The sequence below is a fragment of the Vespula vulgaris genome, chromosome 4 (assembly GCF_905475345.1).
Source record: "Vespula vulgaris chromosome 4, iyVesVulg1.1, whole genome shotgun sequence".
In the NCBI taxonomy this organism is placed as follows: domain Eukaryota; kingdom Metazoa; phylum Arthropoda; class Insecta; order Hymenoptera; family Vespidae; genus Vespula; species Vespula vulgaris.
In genome coordinates this window covers 4,837,640-4,863,396 of record NC_066589.1, presented here as the reverse complement: position 1 = coordinate 4,863,396, position 25,757 = coordinate 4,837,640, and the positions used below count along the sequence as shown (strand labels likewise).

At 32.1% G+C, this 25,757-nt stretch overlaps 1 protein-coding gene across 5 annotated transcripts in view; it reads left to right on the top strand.

The window, feature by feature from the left end:
- Positions 1-25,757, top strand: part of LOC127063089 (two pore potassium channel protein sup-9) — a 57,580-nt gene that overhangs the window by 1,510 nt on the left and 30,313 nt on the right. Inside the window, exon 2 of one of the 5 annotated variants that reach the window (XM_050992397.1) lies at positions 19,481-19,566. The exons of 2 other annotated variants lie outside the window; for them this stretch is intronic. The gene's annotated coding sequence lies outside the window, so the exon portion shown is untranslated. Of the gene's footprint in view, positions 1-492; positions 650-19,480; positions 19,567-25,757 lie in introns of all 5 variants that reach the window. 2 more of the 5 variants (XM_050992398.1, XM_050992396.1) reach the window with 2 other exon arrangements.

Genomic DNA, 25,757 nt, shown 5'->3' with positions numbered 1-25,757 from the left:
ATTTTTTTCCTTTATAACGAAGTCGAGAAAAAAGAGGAATGTGAGGACACACGATACACATACGTACTTACGTACGTACGTACGTACGTAGTCGTTTCAAAGGAAGAAATTCGACTCTGCTTTTGCTCTCCTATTACATACTTCCTACTTCGTGATATCAAAGATCGTACGCGCTCGGCCGGCGTCGCGTGCGTAGAGAGAGACAGGGATAAAGTGTACGAGAGAGAGAGAGAGAGAGAAAGACAGTGGAGAGTGGAGAGGGGATAGCGGACATGGCGTTTTCGAGCAACCACTTCGATTCTCGTTCGATATTTTCCTCCCCTTTCTCTCTCTCTCTCTCTCTCTCTTTCCTTCTCTCTCTCTCTCTCTCTTTCTCTCTCTCTCTCTCTCATTCGTTTTATCTATATGTCTCTTTCGATTTTCTTTCGATTCTCGCATGTGCAATCGAATATATACCGGCCGGTATACGCACACACCGAGTCTTCGCGTTAGTGCGTCGAGAGTGAAAACGAAGAGACAGAAAACGAATTAATAATTTAATCAACGTGGATCTCTGAACGGTGATAATGACGATGAAGACGACGACGACGACAATGATTTTTGTGATATTGATAGCGATTCTATTCAAGGGAAGAGGATCTTTTCGTACGTAAGTTTATCTTCCTTTTTGCATCGTCTCGTGTGTAAAACGTGGATATGTCGTTATTTTTGAACAACGTAGATATATATTACTTGGAACATTTAAATGAAAGATTGGAGGCGTCGAACTTTGCTGAAAAGCGAATCGTTTAACGATCAATGTTTCTTAGTTGATAATATGGAAAATACGAGGTCGATTGGGGTTTGCGAAGTTTTAGGTTAGCTTAACGTACTGCTTCCTCATCGTTGTCATCGTCAAAAACGATTTTGTACGAACGATGTAAGATCCTTCCACGTATCAGAAATCTTTTATCGAATATTGATATTGATAATGAAATTTCGATCGTTTTTTTTTTTCTTTTATCTTTTTTTTTTTCCTATCCAACACAAGATATTTCGATAGAAATATTTCTTGACTTAACCTTTCTTTTTCTTTTCTTCATTTTCTCGTTCCTTTCTTTATCCATATACGTACATGCATAAGTAGATACGTATACCTAATAAATCATACAAGCAATTTAGAGGTTAGAACGTAATATTTTTCATTTTGTTTTCTTTTTTCCGAAAATAAAAGGAAAGATTAGGAAAAGGTAAAAACGTTGATGACCGAAGTCAAATCGTCAGGTTTTATTATGGACCAATATACATATATACATACATATATATATATATATATATATATATAGAAATCGTAAAAGAAAAGAGTTAGCGACTTTTATATGGACTTTTAGTCTACAAAGCCAACGAGAAAAAGCGATTTTAAAGTGAATTTTCATTTCCATAGTGATGTCAAAAAAGAGAAGAAAGGAAAAAAGAATATATCAAAAAGAAAGGAAGATATATATATATAAAGAAAAAGAAAAAGATAAAAAAAAAAGCCCCGCCAACTTTTGCATTTGCGAAGTATTCGATTGTAATTTTATAGCTAGCGGCGTTTCATCATAAATCTGAATTCGCGTGTATACGCGGGACCGTTACGTTTACATCGCGATCACGTATGTACAGGGATTTTTCTTTTTCTTTTTTTTTCCTTTTTGCTTTTTTTTTTATGTATAACTATTGCGTGTTTTCAAAAATAGATACGATGCTTGCGTGAGTCCTGAATCTCAATATACTTTTCGTGACTGCATACTATGTGTGTGTGATATCTGTATGTAAAAAGAAAAGAAGAAAAAAACATTTAAATATTCATAGAGAAAATAAAAAATACATTTTCTTCTTTCTTTTTCATTTTTTCTTTTTCAAGTTTTTTGTTATTATTGTTTTTATTATTTGAACGACAAAAATATAATGATCGTTTTCATCGAAACGATCCAAGATGGACGAAGTATTAAAAATGATATTTAAATCGAGCAGACCACCAATACGATCTTATTTCAAAGTGAAATCGGTTCTCTATCTCTCTTTCTCTCTGTCTATCTGTTTGTTGGCTATGCGATCGGCGTCAGCTTGTACGAGCTCGCTCGCAAGATGGCAAGAAGGAACGTATTACCATGATAAAGGCAACTCCGGTCGCATCGAAAATCAAGAGAAAATTGATCGTCGAGTAGCTTGTCGAATGGCTCTGATATCGAGACCAATAAGTTCGACCAGCGAACCTGGACTTAATAATCATCCTAGATGATATAAACTTGTTATATAAATATATATACGTATATGTCATATATGTTTTATGTAAAGTAATGGCGTAAAAATATAATAGAACTTTTTTTATTTTTCTTAGTTATATATTTACAGAAAACTGAAATTGTGAAATATATATATATATATATATATATATATATATATATATATATAAAACTCGTAATATTGAAAATACAACACAGTCGAATGGTGGCTATTTTATTTGACATTAAAAAAAGAAAAGAAGTAATTAAAAAGAAAATTATTCTATCGAAAAAAATTCGATATTTCAATTTAAATATCTAATATTCCATTTTTTACATTAATAACACAAACACATATATATATTAATAATATAAATATAGTAATGTATATTAATAATGTATATATATATATATATATGTATATTATTTCATTTTTATGTTGCAAAATATTATTCTGAGTATATTATTTTATAAATGTCGTGTTTATAATATTTTATATGAGCCACTTTGTATATACATATATATATATATATACATACACATATATATATATTTTTCTTGCAAATTTCATTTTTGTCTAAATATATTATGAAACTGATAAAAAAAAAACATTTTGTTCAAGACATATAAATTGGATTAACTTTTGGATAATAGTTGCATACATTTTTTTAATTTTACAAAGATACTATGGGATTATTTTTTCAAACGAAGAAAAGAGGATTTAGTTCATATCAACGGACTAGTTTCATATTTATCTTTCAGCCTTTTTCTCGGGTTAGCGAATTGGAAGGCAAAATAAGGAGTTTTGTTATAGTATTATTTATGAGGCAGTAAATTAGTTATCTTTTTTGGGATGTAAATACGAGGTATAAAGAAACGTAGTGGGAAGAAAGAATAAAAAGATCGATACAATGAAAAGAGAGCATACTCGATGGATTAGCTACTTCTCCGACACGTGTAATTTTGTAAACATTGTTCGAGAAAGATAATCGATACTTTGATTAAAAAAAGAAAAAAGTTAAAACTGTTAACGCAGTTTCGTTCTTTTTCTTTCTTTCTTTCTTTTTTCTTTCTTTACGAAGGTTCGTAAGAAAATAGAACGTGTTTGTTTAAAATCTACGATGAAATCTAACGAAATCGTTTTACGATTTCGAAAAAAAAAAAAAAACTTATTGAAAATGTTCTATTTTTTCATTCGATTCCATAAATCCGTAATCTGAAAATGCTTCATTCGTATTCTCTTTTGAAATTTTGATACTTATAATATATATTTTTTGATTGAACGTATTCACTGTTTAAAAAGATGAACGAGAAAAAAAAGGAATTTCAGAGAGAGAATATTTTTGGAGGAGAAAATAAAAAAAGAAAAGGAAAAAAGGGCTCGAATAAATATGTCGTATCTCGTTTATCTAAAAAGAAAAGAAAAAAAAAAACTGCCAATTTTTCATTCCATCGGAATCGACTGTTGCATCTATGATGCTTAAAGCGAAATAATTTGTTTCGACGTAAGCCGTTTTACCGAGCGATTACACGTGTCGAACAAGTATATTTCGCGATTATCGTTTTTATTACTTGCTTTATATCGATGCTCTTGAATATCTATGGTTTTGATTACGTACAACTTTTAGACGTTATATATATATATATATATAAAAAATTTACTAGAAGCTATTTATTTTAGGGTGAGAAAAGAAAAAGAAGACCGTAATTAATATTTAAAAGCTTATATCACACAAATAAGAACATTTTTTTAATTTTATTTTTTTTTATATAGAAATTAAAACTGCTGCGACCGGAGTCCTGCTGATATAAAAAAAAAAAAAACGTAGCATAATATGATTCATGAGAATTTTATCAGCAAGAAGAGAGAACAATACACATAATATATATAAAAAAAAAAAAAAACATATATATATTACACGATTCGTACACATCTCCACATCGTTCTTAACAGATAAAAATAAGCAGTGTAATAGTAAAACTCAAGAAGAGAAACGATGGACAAGATTAAAATGTTCTTTTCGAGGAAGTAAACGTTGCATAAAATTTGAGAAGATGCAATGAGAAAAGAAACTTTATTCGACATATTCTTGCATATGTGTGCATCGTATCTTATGCATCTACCTATGTGCACATAAGTTTGTGTGTAGATGTATACATACATATGTATATGTGTACTTGACATATACGTATGTCCTGCAGTCTCTCTCTCTCTCTCTCTCTCTTTCTCTCTTTCTGTCTATCTTTCTTTCTCTCTTTCTCTCTGCGTCGTTTGAACGAACGGACATCTTTTCCACTCGATGAATTCGCACAAATGCAAGAAAAAGCGCTTCATTTTACTCCCCCGAACAGCTTTCTATCTCTTTCTTTCTCTTTCTATTTCTACTCGTTTCTTTCGTTCCTCGCGAGTTTAACGCACCGGCAAAAAGTCCTCCCCCTCACACCTCCCACCTTCACCCTCTTACTTTACCGCCCTTCCACACACTTTCCTATATAATGGACGATCCACTTAATCTCGCGACCCGAAGAAGCTTTCAAAGTTTTAATTTTAGATAAAACCTCCTTCATCCATGAAAAGAAACTATTTTTTCTTTTCTTTTTTTTCTCTCTTTTTCTTCTTTTTTTCTTTTTTTTTCTCTTTATTTTTACCATTTTTTTTTTTTTTTCATTTTAAAAATACCAATCACTACACGAGTTTTTAAGGAAAGATAGGAAATTTTGTGTTTAATTTATAACTGCAAATAATTTTTTTTTTTAATTATTAATTTTAATGAGAAATGGATTGAACTTATAAAGATACTGTGTGTATGATATTTCATACGTGAAATCATCTTGGTTCAAGTAGTTCAGGTCTATACTATGTGACATGGAAGTAGTATCGATAGAAGAGAACGAAACACAAAGGAAAGTTTCGATAAGAGTTCGTGTTACTGTTCGTTAAAACTTTCCTTCGATCGAATGTCACTTATTTTCTAGGATAATTTTACAAAGAATCCTTAAAGCGTATACATATATATATATATATATATAAAAAATATATATATATAAAATATAGAATACTTTATTTTCTTTATATTGTGTGTGTGTGTAAAATATGTATTATTTATATACTTTCGTATATTTCAAAAAGTGAAATTCGACATTAATCTTTTAAAATGTATGAAAATGTAGTAATAAAAAAATGAAATGTAGAAAGTTGGAAAAATTTTAATGGCGGCCTTCTACTCTAGAATTAACATCAAATTTCATCTTTTAAAATACATGAAAGTGTAGAAATTAAAAAAAAATACTAGAAGAAAAATTAAAATGGCGTCCTTCTATTCTACCAATTAAGGTTAACATAACATTTCAATTTTTTAATTATAATGGAAATATAAGAATAAAAAAAAAAAGAAAGAGACATAAAAACTAAAAATGACGACTCTCCATATTAATGATTTTAAAATATATGAAAATGTAGAAATGAAAAAGAAAAAAAGAAGAAGTAGATGAAAAAAAAGAAAACCTGAAAAATCAAAATGGCGATTTTATTCCAACAACTAAGATTAATATCGAATTTCATATTTTAAAATACATAAAAATGTAGAAATATAAAAAACAAGGAGGAAGAAGAAGAAGAAGAAGAAGAAAGGCAAAAAGGAAAGCTGAAAAATCAAAATGGTGATTTTCTTTTATCGATTAAGATTAATGTCGAATCTCATTCAGACTTTTCGTTCGATCTTTGCTCTGCAAATACTCTGAGAGATTCGACGTAATGAGATCGAGAGAATCTAGAGGCGAGAACGTGCGTCGATGTAATGTGATTTCGAATATGCACGGACTCCCTCGAGTATGCTCTTGCTGCTCCTTATATTAGAGACTATTTCGCAGAGCGTTCTTGGCGAGGCGCCGTCAGGTACTTGTTACGTCCTAAGTAATGCTTCCCATGGTAATATAAAATTCAACGAAACTGGGAAGTGTTAGTATGGAAGTAGGAAAGCTTTTGCAATTTCTAGAATTTTTCTATTTTCTCAAGCATTTAAGTTAAGTGAAATATCATATACTAGATTGGCCGATAAATAACATCGACATTTACGCTATAAATTAATCACTGTAACATAACGAACACAGTGTCTGTCGTTTATTTAGATGAAAAGAAATTACAAAAAAAAAAGAAAAGGAAATAGAAATAAATAAATTAAAAAATATCGGTATTATTGCTCATAGCAACTATAGTTGTAGATACGAGCTGTATGACGTCACAATAATGACAAAGCATTATTAAGATAACAGTCTCATCCCAATCAAATTACGTTACTTGGCTATTAACTGGTAAAACGACTGAAGCGTTTCCATAGATAATATTATTTCGATATACCTACACAGGTGAATGCTTAGCGAGGAGTACCTGTTCGACGAATGGGAGGTACTTGGAGCGAACACCGAGACGACTCAATTACAGAAGGGATAGCGATGCAAATTTCGTCGAATCGAAATTCCTATTAGAGTAGGTAGATTTAGTCGACAGTTGTACCAGATTCCAGGTGGATTCCTAATGGAAAATGGAGAAACGATTAATGAGATAATAATTTCTAATATAGAGCTCGTTTCGAACAATGTCGTAACCGAGATAAATGAGGGGAAAGAAAGAAATGAATGAATGAATGAATGAATGAACGAATGAAAAAAAGAAAGAAAGAAAAAAAAGAGAGAATAGTTTTGAATGAACGTGTTAAAAGATATCGAGTCAATGATAATTTGAGAATCTTTGGAAGTATTAAGGAACGAAGATTTTTTGCTTTTCTGGTCAATGACTATAACAACGATTTCGTGAATTCCTGTTAGGAAATCGAGCGTGGCATGTTCGTGGCTAACAGGGAAATTGGTGAAAAGTTTAGGAACGTTGGATGAGTAAGAATCCAAAGGGATGGATTGCGAATGTGTAGGAGTGGAATAGATTGGAGATTCTAGTATTGGTATTGGAAAATAGTAATCTCTAATGTTTCTGATAATTTTTATCGAATTATCTTATTTTTTGATCGACTTAGAGACACTTTTTGTTAACCATTAACATGTATTTATTTCGTCGGTGATTTCATGAATTAATTCATAAGTATATTATAAAATAATCAATACGTGAATATTTTGGTCAGTATTAAATAATTAAATATTAAGGTTGCCCCAGGATTTATATTACGCATTGACATTTTATTATAAATATTGGTCATTTGTTTAAAATATTGATTAAATGTTTAAAAGTATTGACTACTTAATAAATGGTAGCCATTAATCGTATACATATCACTTAAAGCACAAGACGTTGAGTTGGTTTTTGTAATTTGAAAAGATTTTCGAAGATTCTTCAGGAGTCGAAGGAGTATTCGAATTTTGATGAGGGTGAAACGACTTTAGGAAAAGCGTCAGTTCGATCGTCGAAGAGAAAGTTAATGGCGAGTGTAAATATTGAAGGAAGAAGAGATCTTGGACTATCTATCTCTATCTATCTCTATCTATCTATCTATCTATCTATCTATCTACTTTCTAGGAGGTTCGTTTAGCACAGAGCCAGTGATTTTAGAAAAATCGGAACGTATATAGAAAAGTTTGACTATCTTTTTTCTTCATTCATTCTTTCTTTCTTTTTATTATTCTTTTTCATTCCACCATTTACATCTTCTTTGTCATTTCTTTGTTCTTTGTAGACACTCTCTCTTTCGCCCTATCTCTATTTCTTTCTCTTTCTGTCTTTTGCTTTTCTTATGAATAGCTAGAACAACGAAGTGAGTTAACTCGGCCTCAGGCAATAGAAAGAGAAATAGTTCACTATTATTCTTTTTCTTGTAATATTCCAAAAAGCCCATCTTCATCTTTGTATTACTATAAAACTTGCCAAAGGATGATTTTCTATAGAAAACTATTTTCTAATGATAAAAAGCTTAGATTAATCGAGGAAATATCGATAGTAATGAGGGAAAAATGAACTTTAATTGAAATGACGTTAGACTTACGACTCTTCTTTCTTTTTACTTAGCAAGTTTTATCGTACGATCCTCAGAATCCGGATTGGTTCTTACGAATTAATGGCGTTGATAGAAACATAGTGAAGTAAGTCGATGTTAGGAAAAGGGGTCGCCTAATCGCTGAACAATGGAACATCGTTTCCACGTAATTACATCGGATAATAAAAGTCGTAATTCAACGTTTTCTTATCAAAGTCCAATAAATTTTCTTTTCTTTTTTCTTTCTTTTTTTTTTTTTCTTAAATAATTTTATATCTATATTTTATTCCTAATATATTGATATAAATAGACAAATGATTCTTTTTTATGTATCTTGTAACTTTGTTCAAAGTTCAATGAACTTTCGTTTGGATCACTTTGTATCGTATCGTATTATTCGTAATACATCTATCTAATATAAATGGACAATTTATTTTTTTTTCGTATCAAGTAATTTTACTTTTATATCTAAACAAAAAAAAAAAGAAAAATTAATAATAATAATGATGACAAAATAATCGTATCTTCCAACTTTATTATTTACCCTTATATTCATTTAAATAACTACGCTGGATTATTTTAATCTACTTTTTCTTTCTTTTTTTTTGATTATACAAATCCAATCGAATTTGCTTGGTCCAACATTGAAATCATTCCCGAAAGATCCTTTCTATTCTGAAAGAAAATCCGTATGATTGTTCGAAGAAGAGAGACGACGAATTTAATAGTCTCTCTGAGTAATTCCAAATCGGATGTAATCGGTTCTTCTTCGTCAAACTTTCACGTAATAGACGAAAGAACGTAGGATATATGTTTCACGATTCACTGCCTAGTTTTCTCGAATTACATAGAGGTAGATTGGTAGGTTGGGTAGATGGGTAGATAGAAAGATAGTAAGTAGGTACCTAGCTACCTAGCTAGCTAACCAACTAGCTCGCTAGGTACGTAGGTAAAAGGTCTTGTGGTACTTTCGAACCATAAGAAATAAATCTTTCAGGTTGATCGAAGAGAGACTATCGGAATCGAAGGATCATATTGGTTTCATTCTCTAGGTGTTCGATCCTGGGATACGTACGATTAAGTTGAACTTATACCTACCTTCGAGGAATATAAATCTCGCTTTTTCTCTTTTAGATATTTTCCCGACACGACCGACTCAGCAATCTCGACCTGTTGAGGCAAAAATTTCGTTCACTGATAGTTATCGTTAAATTCATTGTTTCTCTCTCTCTCTTATTTGCTCTCTCTCACACACACACATACACGTTCTCATTTTATTCATCACGTACACACGTCCAGGAAATATTGATTTTCATTAACGAGTCGCAGACCCTTCTGATATATCAGTAAAACAGCGCGTGATACCTATAAAAAGCTTGCTCGTACGACACGCGTATCGCACGTCACGTAACTTTTGTGCGTAGATACCTTTTTTTTTTACACTCTCAACATCTCTCTCTCTCTCTCTCATTCTCATTCTCTTTTTTCTCTTTCAATAAAAGAACAATGTTCTGTCGTTCTACTTCAGGTATTACTTAACTACCGAACCATTTGAGAAAAGAGAATTATTGATATACTCTCTCTTTTTCTTTTTTTGCATTCTCCGTCCATCAACCAGCTCGATTATCATTAGATAATTTTGAAATATCACCCTGTTATAATTGAAAGTGTAACCCACGTGAGACGTCTATATATAATCTCCTTATTTTTAGATCGTTTGTATCCTTCATCGAGATTTTAATTGGCGTCAGTTCGAGCGTTATCTCGCGATCAAACCCTTTTCTTTTTCTTCTTCTTTTTTTTTCCTCTTCGAGTTTAACAGGCAATTTTTTCAAAGTCAGTGAAACTTTCGAAGATGTTTGATCGTTTGTTAGGTCGGGGATGATAGAGAATATGAATCTGGGTACATAGAAAATGATTCGCGAATGCGGGCAAACCCAAAGAAATTCGATTAAGTTGTACGAACGAACCAACCAACCAACCACAGAAAAGAAAAGAAAGAAAAAGAGAAAGATAGTTTTTCTCTTTCTCTTTACGCGCTCGTGCACGCGTCTGTATGTATATGTGTATGAGAGAATGAGTTAGAAGCACGCCTCTACGATATGCGGGAGGGTGCAAGATTTGCATAATGTATGCGGGATGCAAATTTAACTGCATCTCCAACGTATATAAGCTAGACCAAGCAAAAGCTCTAGCCGTTTCTGTTCGCGCAATCCGCTCGTCGTAAGTCCAGATCTTCTTCAGGACTGTAGTTAAAGTTTCCTTGGTAATTTACAATTGACAACAATATTTGAGGTCATTGACCTGATAACTACAAGCCGATGCACACGTTTGATCATACAGAATCATTTTGTTGTAATTTATGAACTTTTATTTTTTTGTTATTTTTTGTTATTTTTTTTCTTTTACCTATTAAAAATGAATTTTAAAGCAAGAACAAAATTCGACATTACTTCTATTTGATCGTATCAAATATCGTAACATTTTGTTTAATTAGGTTATTAAAATGCATGAAATATTCACTAATCATATTTTAACGTATTACTATTTAATATTGTATATATATGTTTTTTAATTTCTCTACATTTTCACATGTCCATGCACACATACACACACACGATACGAAACATTTTGATTCAATTCAACAAATTTATATTTTATCAATTCTATATTGAATAATTAATTTAATTGTTATCATCATCATCATCATCATCATCATCATTATTATTATTATTATTATTTATATTGTATAAAAATATGGTAAAGATATTCGCACGAGCGATTATATTTTAAAAATAAATTTTTCATTATACTTCCTCTTCCTTTTCTAACCGATTGTAAGGAGAAGCTCGGTTAGAAAATTGATTCGATAAAATTTTCTTTTTTTTTTTTTTCTTTCGACGAATTATTTTTATGCCATCACTTTGATATGATCGAGTGCACATCGTTTTGCATAGGCCAATATACTATATGTATGTATAAACGGAGCCTTACTTTAGAGGATGCAGAAAGTGGATAACGATCAACACGTAACCGAGTCAGCGCTTGCGCGCTTTTCATGACGTCATCAAAGCAACCAACCCCCCACTCAACCCTCCCTGTACCGTAAAGGATGGCTCTGTATCTCTCCTCGTCTCGTTTCTCGACACTTGCGCCGTGTCCCTCTCCCTTTTCCTCTCTTTCTCTTTTTGTTTCTCTCTCCATCTCTCTCTCGCGCGCGTGCTTGAACCAAAACAGGTGTAGGAAAATTTAACAATTTATTTATTTTATTTTTTTTATTATTTATTTATTTTTTTCTTTATTCATTCATTCGTTCATTTATTCATTCATCTTATTTATTAATAAAAGTTTTCCCCAAAGGAAGATCCGAGTGAAAATATGAAAATGAACAAAATTTAACGACTTTTTCGTTGTATTGAAAAAAAGATTTCTTTCTCTCTCTCTCTCTCTCTCTCTCTCTCTCTCTCTCTCTCTCTCTCTCTCTCTCTCTCTTCTGAAATTTAATCGTCCCAATAATAAAGCAATATATTCGTGAGGTAGGGGTAGGACGAATGGAATGGCGAGGTATTCCTTTTCTTTTTATTTTTTATTCTTTTTCTTTTATTTTTTCTTCTTCTCTCGTTTCTTTTTTTCTCAGGTAAGAATTATTATTCTTTAGGGCGCCAATCAAAAGTAAGTCAGGAAACATCCCCGTGGGAATCTGTTCTCACTTGCGTTTGACGTAGGGAAAATTTCAGACGCAAAGCCACGTATTGTAGGTCAGACGGATAAGAGGACTTAAGAAGAGCTTTCTGGGCTAAAAAGAGAAAGAGAGACAGACAGACAGACAGACAGACAGACAGAGAGAGAGAGAGAGAGAGAGAGAGAGAGAGAGAGAGAGAGAGAGAGAATATGAGAGAGACGAGGGGGAAGACTTCTGAAAATTTCTCATGTTTATAAAAGAGCCTGGAATAATAACTTAGAAGGTTTACGAAAGTCGTTGAGTTTCTTAATGGAAGAAAAGTGCGTTGTAATTGGACTGGTAACTTCGCAAAGTGTAACTACTTGGACCAATTTTTTATCATTCATAAACGAATTGTGTATTTTGCATAAGCGACAAATCTTAATAGTATCTATCCAAGGGATATGATCCATTGTTACAAATAGAAGTAACGTACGTAGATCGTGCTTAATTAAGGTAGAAAAAATAAATGGAAAAAAAATACGAGAAGAAGAAAGAAGAAGGGAAAAGAGAAAATGGAAGAAGTAAAAGATAAGACGAATCTTTAATTTAACGTATGAGATTGTAAAATATTAGATATAACAAAGAAATAAGAATTGAGAATTGAAGAGTAATATACCTACCGTAAGAGGAAATTGATACGACAAAAGGGACATAATAATTCAACGTAGCGTTCGTGGGAACAATGGGGAAATCAAGATTATTCTGCTCTTAATTGCGATCGTCTCGTACCATTCTAAAGGAGGAATTAGGTATTAAACGTAGTATGATAACACCTTAGACCACGAACTTTACCAAGGAGATCTCAGTATTGATAAAATGGAACGAATGAGAGAGATGTCATTGCTTTACCTTAGTTCTGCTAATATTAATAACAAAAGGACAAGTAATTCTTCATTTACATTTTCTTATATCTAATTTTATTCTAGAGATTTAGGGTAATCAACTGTTTTAGTATTATTAAATAAGACGCTCTCTATCAATCAAATACACATGTGTATGTATATATGAATATATACAATTTTCTATTTTCACGAGATTACCCTCAGACAATTTGGATATTTCATATGTATATCAAAAAGAAGAAAATTGATCGTTCCTCTTTACGATTGTGCGTGTCCCTTATTCGCTTTCATTACTCACATTATTTCATTTTAGTCAATTAGGTTGTTTCGTGGGTCTTCGAAGATGGACGGACAGAGACTGGCCATCTCAAATAATTCCTTATTTTCGAATTATATTCGTCATATCGGAATAGTATATTTCGGGCTCGAACGACGACTGACCTTTAAAGCAGGAATAATTAAAAACAAATTTGTGTGAGTTGCTCTCGTTCTTACTAGACCCTTTTCTTCTAAGTACAAACATGCTTATTCGTTTCCCTAGAGTACTTATCCTCCCCTAATAGTAACACTTTTTTATTTCTTGTCCTTCAGCGACTCTGTGATCCTACGTAGATGAGTTTTTTCTTTTTTTCTTTCTTTTATTTATTAATTTATTTTTTTTATTGCACCATATAGTAAATAGGTAAATAGATTTCATCCTCATTCTCGACATTGTGCATATATTTTTTTCTATAGGAAATTAAAGTTTAACATAATCGAATTACGATTAATAAGAAAATTTTATTAGGATGGGTAGCTACCTACGTTATTTGTATTTTCTTTTTCTTTTTCTATTGTTTTTCTTTGAGTTTCTTAGTAGTGAACTGAGACACATTCCGTTTGACAAGTTGATCGTTTACGCATTGGCCCTTTGCATATTTTTCGGTGAACAGAAGGGAGTGTACGTGAGTCAACAAACCTCGCCCATAGGTGCAAACACTGTTCAAGGCTTTGTATTGCTTTGCCAGTGTTCTCAGCTTCTCAGCTCCACTGTTTGTTGAATTAGAGAGAGAGAGAGATAGAGAGTGAGTGAGTGAGAGAGAGAGAGAGAGAGAGAGAGAGAGAGAGAGAGAGAGAGAGAGAGAGTAAACCATTAACAGTAGCAGTAGTTGGTAACACAGGCACCGCACGTGCCATTATTGCCACGTTAAATTTCTCATTAGTTTACTAACTATCTGTTTCAGAAACGATAAGTTTTAGAAATTTCCAAGAAAAAACTTTTCTTTCTTTGTTTTAATTCTTTTTTTATTTTCTATTTTTGATATTTTTTAAATAGATTTTTGTCTTTAAAAATCCTATTTAAAAATTCATTCGAGCTAAAAACTATTTGCTGAAAATATCTACTTAACCCATTAATTGTTGTTTTACATTATTCTCACGATGACTATCGCCAATGTAACAAATTATTATTGCAACCTCATTAATTATGAAAATAGCTAAAATTCTATAGATCCAGCAAAGAAGAAAAGAAATATTAATTTTAATTTTAACTTCCTCTTTTCCTAACTTTATTATTATACTTAAATTTCCCGCTGATACAAAGCTTCTAATCTAGAAAAATATGAATTTATTAATTCGCAGTAATTATAACGCGCATAGTAAACCCATTGATGGTTCTTCAGCTATTTTCATGATTACGTAGAGGATACTTATCAAATTTCTAACGAGATAACGAAATAAGTCAATCGAAGCGTGTTATATTGCGACGTGACGTTGTCACGTTGCGAGTTTAGAAATTGTTAACTCGTTGGGGGTGATTTCATCGAGAAACGGTGAAAGTTAATTAGGTTAAAGGAAAATGAAGGCTTTTTCTTCGTTTTCCCCCATAATCTGATAGAATGTGTTCATCAACACATCGAGAGGCATCGGTCTCTCTCTCTCTCTCTCTCTCTCTCTTCCTCCTCTTTCTTTCTTGAATATTGACAAAGTGGGCCACCAACGTCGAGATACGCGCGGCTTTGCGGCATGTTATGGTAAATTTCGTGGACGTTAGCCCCGTCATCGAGTTAACGAGAAGTTCGTTAAAGCAGCTTGAATTATCTACTTTCGCGTTTCCTCCTGCCAACGAAGCAGATTCTCTTCTCGTCTACTATTTTCCATCTTTCTCTTTCTCTTTCTCTATTTATCTCTTTAACTCTTGCACATTCTCTCTCTCTCTCTCTCTCTCTCTCTCTCTCTCTCTCTCTCTCTCTCTCTCTCTCTCATACACACACATACACATAAGAGTATGCGCGCACACACACACATATATATATACGCAGCGTATAAATACAAACTCATGTACATGATGGATATGCTTAGCAGGTTTGGTAATTAAGCGGAAATTAACAAAGCTACGGATAAGCATCCTTTACTGACTCTTCATCCGGGATAGATATCGTCCTAAATTATCCAAATTTTTTTTATATAATTATTACGTCGTTATTATTATCATCTCGTAAATTTATAAAAGTTTCGTTTAAAAAATTTGATAAATTTATCTTAATGCTCGTTCATTTATCATAGACGAAAATCTCCTTCGTCTACGTGTATGTATGTTTCTCGAATTTGGCGCTCTTTCATAAATCATAACTTTGAGATACCTATCGTTCCAAATATTTTTTTATACTTTATTAAGTCATTACAATTATCTTGTAAATTCGTAAAAAAAAAAAAAAAATTTTTTTTTAAGTATGTCTTAGCGTTGGTTTATTTGCCATAAACTAAAAAATCTCTCTCTCTCTCTCTCTCTCTCTCTGTCTCTGTCTGTCTCTGTTTTTCTGTCTCTCTTACTCTTTCGTATGTTTCTCGAACTTGTTGCCCTTAAAGAGCCTCGAGTATTTCGACTATCTTTCCAGAGTACACTTAAAAAACGCTCAACTTTTCACAACAATATCAGCAAGTTAATAGTTCACCTTCCCCCACCACTCTATCTACTCTACTCGACCCATCGAACTTCTCTCTCTCTCTCTCTCTCTCTCTCTCTCTCTCTCTCTCTCTCTTTCTCTCTTTCTCTCTCTGTTTCTCACTTACTCTTTCCTTCTTTTGCATCCAACAAAGATAGCTATCGAACATCCCGTTATCGAGAACTACCTTTGAGTGGTTCATTAACTCGTAGCTTTTTTTCTTCTCGCGTCGACGAAACGCCCGATAAGTAGCCCGAGTAGGATAAGCACATTGAAAGGAAAAAATTCAATCGACCGATATTAAATCAAATCTTTGAATATTGATAAGGGGGAACGTTTCAAGAGGTAAAGATTATTCGTTTATCGATAACATCGATTTTACATAAAAAGAGGAACAGATAAAACAGAACATTTGTTAACAAAGTATAAAAACTTTCCGATATATTTTAACTTTATTTATTTAATAAAAATGTGGGTAAATATTTATTCAACCGCATGTGGTATTACGATCGACCTAAGGATTCCTAATTGAATAGTATAAATGTAAGAGAAATTTAAAACAATTTTTTATAATAACGTCGACTAGAAGAACGCTAATTGTTATGATTGTTAACTAAAACGAAAGAATAGAAAAGAATTAAAAAAAAATAAAGAAAAATTTTTCTCTCTCTCTCTCTCTCTCTCTCTCTCCAAAGTAAAAGAAGTTCTAATGAATCTCATGTTCGTTGCACCGAAAGGATGGTGTATCTTGCAATCCGTGGAGGTTCGAATTACACTGCATGAAACGGATCGTTTTCCGATATTTTTCCTCTTCTATTTCACTCGCTCACTCACTGATGGATTTAGTCTTCAGCGTGCCCGAGGTGTTAATAATTTTTGGGTTTCCACTGAAATAAAAGAATTTTTAAACAATGTAGGTATATTATCTCTCTCTCTCTCTCTCTCTCTCTCTCTCTCTCTCTCTCTCTCTCTTTCTTTTTTCAATGCAAATTACGAAATAGCGGAGATTGTTTGAATCCGATCAACAAATATAGAAATATAAATTATATACCGGCCATCGGAAATTAATTATATAAAAATTACTATATAATATCAGTTCATAATTTTGTTTTCACGTGTAAAACAAAACGATCGCTTCTATTCGTAAATCTGTCACATCGTGTGTGGGTGTTGTTCATCGAATTGGTTCACGTATCAAGGTCACGCTTGAGAAATCTGATCCATGGAAACGTTTTTGATCATCTATTTTTTTTTAAATCATTTAGGTATATCGTCTAACGATAAAAAGACGTGATTATAGGAGAATAATAATAATTTATTATAATAACGTTATTGCTATTTTTATTTTGGATTATTATTGTACACTCTTTAATTCGCATGAATTTCAAGTTCATCAGTACAAACATTGACTCTTATCCAGAAGGTAAACTCCACGGTTTAGGGTTGCGTGCCAAATATTTGGATCTCGTAAACATGGATTTATACAGAACTCTTATCAAGATCAATTTACATTCTACAGATCTAGAATTTACTTCATTGAAGTTTATACAAGTTTTCGTTACGTGATTAGCCCTTTAGTTGAAGGATTATATGAAGGAATCATTATATCATTGTTAAAAGGATCTGGTTTTAATTAAATTTGTTTAATAAATGTTATAGACCGATCACGTGTTTAGGATTATCTGTTAACTATAGATTTGAATTATTTGATAACAGCTGACGACAATTTGTTCTTTCGAAGAAAGACTTTATCTTTTTCAATATTTATATTCAAACTATGTAAATTTACTCTAATTATCTAATCATAGTTACATACTAATTTAAATATAGGAATAATATAAGAAACATTATATATGTATGTATTGGATTTTTCACAATAAGTGTTGTCGTATATCTTTTTTTTTTCTTTTTAATTTCTCTTTCTCTTTCTTTTTTCCCTTTGCATTCGATAAATCTCTTGCATCGAAAAACCCTACGTAACATTCTCTTATTAAAAATACAAATTTTCGTTAAGTAAGTATAACATGATCGACGATAAACATTTCGTAGTATCTTAGCTAAACGTGGCCAATCGAGAACTTTTTGGAAGTTGTCCAACCTAGTGAAAGTAAATTTCTCCTAGTGAATAGAGAATGGAGGAGTGAGTAGAAGTAGTGGGGAGTTTAGTTAACGGAAAAAAAAGAAAAAGAAAAAGAAAAAAAGAAAAAAAAAAAGAAAGAAAGAAAGAAAGAAAGAGGCGACGAAAGAGGGTCATCCAACTTTTTTCTTATTTCCCTCCCCCTCTTTTCTTTTTTTTTCCTTTTTTTTCTTTTTATTTTCTCTCTCTCTCTCTATCTTTCTCTATCTTTCTCTTTCTCTTTCATGGTAGTAGAACCCTTCCGTATTTTACCTTCTACCTTTTAGTGTTCGCGAGATTACGGAGACGAAAGAACGGCAAAAGGGAAAGGGAGATCGAAAGACGTGAGGGTGAAAAGAAGAGAAGAAAAGTGGTGAAGGAGGAGAGGGTGGTGTGGGTGGTAAGGGTGGTGAAGGTGGTATGATGGTAGAGGGTGTTGGTGAGGGGGGTGGAGAGAAGGGACCGAAGCGACGCGGCACTCGAGTGGATGTTGGCTCTTCTCTGCGGCTCGATATCGACCCAAGCACATTCAACCGATACTAAAGGGAAGCTGAGCTCGACCATGCTCGCAAGAGAGAAGAAACAGGCTCCCCCATAAATTTCCCAAATTTATTCCCTTTTCCTATCTTTTTCTCTTTTTTCTTTTTCTCTTTTTTTTTCTTCTTCTTTTCTTTTCTTTTTTTTTTCTTGCAACTTTTTACGACTCCAAACGATTTACGCGTTAATGTACACACGTTTCTTTCTTTTTTTTTCTTTCTTTTTTTTTCTTTTCGAATTACTCTTCTATATAAAATTTTTTTTTTATTTTTCTGTTTTTTTTTTTTTCTCGAAAGCTATAGTATTGTTTGTATGTAGAAATATAATGTTATGGTATACTGGATATAACTTATATTCGAAGGATATTGACAATTTTGGATATTTGAAGTGAATTTGAAATTTTATTTTGTGATAAAAGTATGAATGGAAAAGTTAAAAAAAAAGAAAATTACGACAATCGAGCTGGATATTACAAAGGAGATTAGTATTTTTTAATAAATGACATTAATGTTTTTTAGTGATATTACTTGTATTACTTATTGGTTAATTTTATATTCAAATATAAATGCTATCGTTACATTATATATTTATAGATATCTTATTTTAATTAGATATAAAAATATCGAAAATTTACCTTACTTATTGATACCAACATAATACTATATTACTATTATACTAATATTTTTTTTTTAGATATGCACATTAGATATCTTTTTTGAATGACACGTTTTAACATTCTATCTACGGAAAGGAAATTTTTCAACGAAAGGGCATAGATCGATCGGGCAGTTTTAAAATATCAAACGATTCAAAAATAGAACGGAAAATGAGTCAAGAGGTCCTAGAGACGAGGGAAACTAGTACGGAATTTCACTGGGTGAACCTTTTAAATTTCGGGGACACGAAGAAGTGAGCAGAAAGAGAAAGAGAGAGATAAAACGTATGTGTGGGAGTGAGAAGGAGAGAGTTAAAGAGTAAGTACTCTCTTTAGTGACGATTTGAAACTCTTTAATGGCTCGGAGTGGAACGCGAAATATTTCTGTTCCACCCTCTCTCTCTCTCTCTCTCTCTTTTTTTTACGAATGCTTAATGGACTTCTCATAACGACACTAGGTTCGGTCTACACTTACTTTATCCAGCAATCGTCGAGTAGCCAATGAAGCGAGTTCGAAGAAATGGGAGGCCATAAATCTAACAAAGTATGTTCGTATTATGTGTACGTGTATCCTCTTGCATGTGTGTATTCTCACGAAGTGTTACAAATTACTCTTTCAATCTGAAACTTATAATCAAATTTGTTATTCCATTTGAAATAACAGTTATTTCATCGAATTATATCATTCCGTTATCAATCTTAAAAGGATTGTTTTTATAAAATTGTAACGCTTTATGTACGATTTATGCTATTTTTTGTACACGCGATAACAAATAGGGACTTGTAAATTTTTCCTCGAAAAACGTTCGAACGAACGAATGCCTCCTTTGTATAAAATCGGAGATCGCGTTATGTCAACGTATCGAAATTGTATCGAACGAAATAAACAGTAGCCATTATATTATCGATAGTTACAAGAATGTGTAACAGGCATTGGAAAGTCCTGAGGTATAACAAGTTGCAGAGAAAAAGTTTCTCTCTCGAAGCTAGTTTATTCTTCGAGTTTCTCTTCTCGTTGAGACTTTTGCCAGAAAGTGGTGGTGATGGTGGTGGTGGTGGTGGTGGTGGTGGTGGTGGTGGCAAAGAGGGTTAGTCGAGTAGTACGATTCACTCACTCACTCACATACTCTATTTGATGGGCGAAAGCGAAGCGTATAAGGCGCCATGATGATGTCACGATCCAACGACTCGTCCATTTGGAACTTTCTTCGGGCCTACCCCTACCCCTAACTGTACCCCTACCTCTTATAAACACACCATACTCTCTGGTCCAGTGTTTTTCTATTCATCTCTTTACCCTGTTTCGTGGTCCACAGGGAAAGAGAGAACTTTTATGTAATCATTCTACAACTGTCACTAATATCGATTCTTGTCCGATAGCGACCTTTATTTTGTGGTCAACAGTTTACTTTACTTTACTTTACTTTACTTTATGATTGTGATCGATCTTTTCTTTCTTTCTTTCTTTCTTTCTTTCTTTCTTTCTTTTTCTTTTCGTATTTTTCGATTTTGAAACTTTTTTTATTACTTTTTTCTATCTTAAATATTTCTTGAGAATTTATTGATAATTATATTTTTATTATCACGGGAGAAGAAATTTTTAACTTGTTAGAAGCAAAAGTTTTAAAAGACAAAAGGAAGATTTCAAAGTCAGAGAGAGAAAAAAAGTGAATTAATCGTGATATATAAGTTTGTAAGAACAAATAAAAAGAAAAAAGAGATAGGATGGGTAAAAGTAATAAAAAGAAAAAGAAAAAGAAAAAAAGATTAATTCGCCTCAGGCAGGGATACGTTTGTACGTTTAAACTTGATATACCACGGTAGTTCAAGATTCGTTTAAGTTTAATTTTTCTCCCCCCTCCCCCTTTTTTTTTAACCGATCGAATTCGGTAACGTAATAAAAACTGAAATATTTTTAACTTAGGTTAAACTTTCATTTATCTATAAGTTATCTATTTTCATTTAAATACGACATTTGTCAAAGTTTTTATCGGAAGATAATAGATCGACGATATCCGGTCCATGTTGCCCTAATTCAAGATGTCTGTCCTTTGCAGGAAAAAGAGACATCGATCTTCTCGAGAGAATTCGCGTTCGCGATACCTTTCCGAACTAATCAGCCGTTAATGGCTGTCGTTTCGTACGAAATTAATCCTCGACTTCGAAAAAAGTTGGACAAGCTATCGATTCGTTGTCTCTTTTTTTTTTCTCTTTCTTTATCTCTCCTATTCTCTCCCTCCTTTTTTTCTTATCATTCCGTCTTCTCGAACTCTTCTCCACTTTTTCTTCTAAGCGTATATTTACGTAGAAAAAAGTCGATCGTGTTTTTAAAAGTATAAATCAAAATCAACAATTAAAAAGAGAAAATATTGAAAACTAAAAAAATTCAAACGATTCGCATATTCGATCTTTTACAAAAGGACATACGATCTATTCAAAAGTGAATAGATCCATAAACGTGATCCAATTAATAATATTCTAGTAATATTACAACGATCGAGAAGATTACTTCGTTACTTCGTTATTCCGTAAGTGTAACTATAGAATGCAAAAACGTAACGAATCTCGTTTGGATTTCGTTGAAAGTTTATTCGATTAGCAGCTGACCGAAAAATGTGAAGTTCGTTACGAGGAGTTAACGTTCTGTTCTTTTTCACAAAAGTGAGGTTCAAAAAAGAGGAAAAGAGAAAGAGAGAGAGAGAGAAAGAAAAGAAAAAAAGAGATAAAGTAATAGAATTTAACAAATATAAGAGCACGAGAAATTTAAATAAAATACATGTATCTCGCGATATTTCGTTTGAAATTTGATAATTCATTGTACCAAGAGTTTTTAGATGAATCAACAGTTCCTAGATGATTTTAAGCATCAATTATCTCTTCTCTGAGACTTTTGATTATATATATATGTATATATTTTTTGTTATTATAATACTACAAGCCTAAAAAGATCTCGGAAAAGTATAATTGATTTTTAAAGTCATCTAAAAGCTTTTGAATAGCCCTGCTAAGAACTTTTAATACATCCAGTACTTGAAACTTTCGTCATTTTTTTTTCTTTTTTTTTTTTTACTGACAAGGAATATTTTTTTTCGTTGAATCATGTAGCAGTATGGTACATCGATCCTTTTATTCTCTCTCTCTCTCTCTCTGTTTTTCTCTCTCTTTCTCTCTATCTATCTTTCGTTTTTTTTCTTCCCTTCGTCACTTTTGACCGTCCACAAAAACTCGCCCTTTTCTCAACACGGGGGATGAATATTTAAGGGCGATAAAGAAAGGCAACGTTGCTTCCAACCTTCGACTTCATTGTTCCCTATCCTTCAGCCCTCTTCCACGTCATAATATTTCCATGGAACTAACTCTCCGATCATACAATGGCGTTTGACGGTATATCGGTGACTTTACCAAAGTCGAGTCTTTTACTCTCATTCTTTCTTTCTTTCTCTTTCTCTCTTTCAATTTTTCTTTAACTTCGTATTCGATAATGGTACATCGATCTGCCATTACTTTTAAAAAGAATAAAAAGTTCTATAAAAATATTTTGTTAATTAAAAAAAAAAAAAAAAAATTGCACACACACACACACACGACATACGCGCGCATATATACAGACACATGCAATCATTTGATCGAACATTCGATCGAAAAGTGATATATAATTTTTTGTTTATTATTTTTTATGAAAAATTTCTCCTTTGATCCCCGACGAACGCGTTTACCTTTGAGTTCCAAGCAATATATATATAGTTTTCACCTTTTTTAATCTGTTCTTTTTTTTTTCTTTCTTTCTTTCCTTCAAATTACTTTTAATTCTTTTTTAATTTATTTCTCGTCCGCTTTCGTTCGATTTGGAAAGAAAAATATCAAAGCCCTTTGAAGAGAGCGTGAAATTCATGTCGTCTCTCTCTTTCTCTCTCTTTCTTTTTTTTCCTCTTTCGTGCATTGCAGCATCACGAACGGGTCCATTCGAGACGAGTGAACTTCGTTCGACTGGAAGAGCACGATAAGTCCTTCTTATTTCGATGACGCGCGCTAGTTCCGAACGTTTGCCCTGGGAAAATAATAATCTTTGATAAAATAAACGCGTTGGACCGGTTAATGTCGATCGCTTTTATCGTCCTTTGCATTTTTACATTGAATTTCGTTGAAATTTTATCCTCGAATCTTTTCTTAGATTTATGGACGAAACGATTTTTCTCAATATAAATATTTCAGCATCGAAACACAGTAATCTCACGTTTTTAATTGCTTTTAATTGCTCCCAAGAGGATCAGAGGTCGAGCTTGTGAAAATTGTAATTTTATTATTATTATTATTATTATTATTATTATTATTATTATTATTATTATTATTATTATAATTATCCTTCTTCTCCGCTTCGCTGCAAGTCATATTTGCACGATCGAACGAACAAACAGCCGAGCCCTATCGAGAGATAATTGCGACTTATCGAATACGTTCGATATACAAGGACGATTCTTCTTTTTTTTTAATCACATTTTTTGCCTGCCTTTTTCTTCTCACGAATCTTATGTTTTTTTTTTTTTTGCTATAAAAATTAACACAGTAAGACAGAAAGAGAGAGAGAGAGAGAGAGACAGAGAGAAAGAAGTAATAAATACCGTACTTTCGATGAGTTTTATATTGGAATTAAAATCTTAAGAACCCTTTCAACGACAGTTAAAGGACAATCAAATTATATGTTTAACACTCATCGCGCTTTCATTAGTACAGTGTACACACGTCGTCGATGTATTCAATTTTCAATTAAAAATGAATTTCTTTGAATTCTTGTTTGTACCTCGTGTGTTTCGAAATTGTAATGTTAGAAAAAGTTTTATATAAAGCATCGAATAAATTTTCTTTCTTTTTCTTCTTATTTTTTCCTCCTCTTCTTCTTCTTCTTCTTTTTTTGGCGATCGATTTCATGCTTCATATGACCTTGAGATATATGTAATATATCTATATCTATATATATATATATGGGAAAGTATACTCTTCGAAAAGAAAAAAAAAAATTCGTGAGTATCCAAGGGGTGTTTCAACCGACAATCACCGTTTTCCTCCATCTTTTCATTCGTTCAACTACCGGCTAGCCCCTTTCTTTTTTTCTGGCCCTTTACTTCTGTCCCAATCTTTTATCGAACGACTTGTTCATTGTGCTATCTAACGACCGTTATCGATCACCCTTTTCCTTTCACTTTTATCTAGCGATCGTTCGACCTACGCCTCTATATACTCAACCTATTTGCAGCTCTCGACTGTACGATGAAAATGAAAATGGCTGTTATGATTAAAAACTTAGGAAAAAAGGGTGATGATCTTGAGATTAATCGTATTTTAATACTTAATAATTACAAAAAAAATATGTATATATAATAAATAATTCATTCCGATTGGATATATTTTTTCTTTTTATGTTTATACGAAGAAAATAAAAATGGCTGGTAGGATTAAAAACCTTGAGAACGAGTTGATGATTTTTAAATTTGTATCTTAACGCGTATATAAAAAAAGAAGAAAGAAAGAAAGAAAGAAATAATTCATTTCTTTTTTTTTTTTTCCTTATATATGGATCATATTTATTAAATGCATGAAAACTATTCTTGTCGAGTATAGAAAAAAAGATGAGAATGTTTAGGATTAAAAATATTGAGAGAAAGGGATGATCATCTTGAAATTTATCTTTTCCTAATGCTAATAAAAATAAAATTTAAATAATTCATACTGATTTGGAGTATTTTTTTTTTTTTTTTTTTCAAACACAAAGACAGCTTTCGTTTGCAAGGAAAAAAAATTGTGAATGGCTAGAATCAAAAATGTTAAGAAAGAATGGTGATTTTAACGCGAATAAAAAATATATAAGTATGTATATATTTCACTTAATGTCTATTAGACGATATATTTTTTTTACTTCAAAATGAACAAAGAGAAAAAGACAAAGAGAGAGAGAGAGAGAAAGAGAATAGCACTCTAATCGATTAATTTCTGTTCTAAACTTAGAGATCGGTCATTCTCAATTCAATTTGCATTTGAAACGGTCGAGAGATCGGCTGCGAGTCGCACTGGGATTTGGCTTCCCGTTAATCCAGATATATATTTCGGTACTCGTGATGCGGTCGGAAGTGGACGGCACCGATCGATAGTGAAAATTACTAGCGACAGTGAACACGTCCAGCTGGAAAATCTGCGGTTCGTGAGACAATCTGTGAACAAGTGTAGAGAGAGAGAAAGAGAGAGAGAGAGAAGTAGATAGAGAGATAGACATAATGAAATTATAATATGTATAAGAAAACATTATTATCTTAAAATAATGAATTTATATGATATCTTTTATTTATTTATTTATTTATTTATTTTTTTCCCTTAAGAACGAACGTTTTCAATAATATTTGTAATAATGTTTTTCGTTTGATTAAAACTTTTGATTCGTGATAAACGATTTGTGAACAATAAAGAAAGAGAGAGAAAGAGAGAAAATTATATTATAATATAATTTATAATATAATATATTACAAATATTTGTAGAAATATTATTATATAGAGAGATAATAGATTTAAATGATAATTATAATGTTCTTCCTTGTGTGAAAATCTGTGGTTCATCAAGCACGTTTGTGAATAATTACAACGAGACAGAGATACATAATTGTATGATAATTTATATGAAAACATTATTATTCAGATATAATTATATAGAGATAATTTTTTTTTCTTTTATAAACGAATTTGTCGATT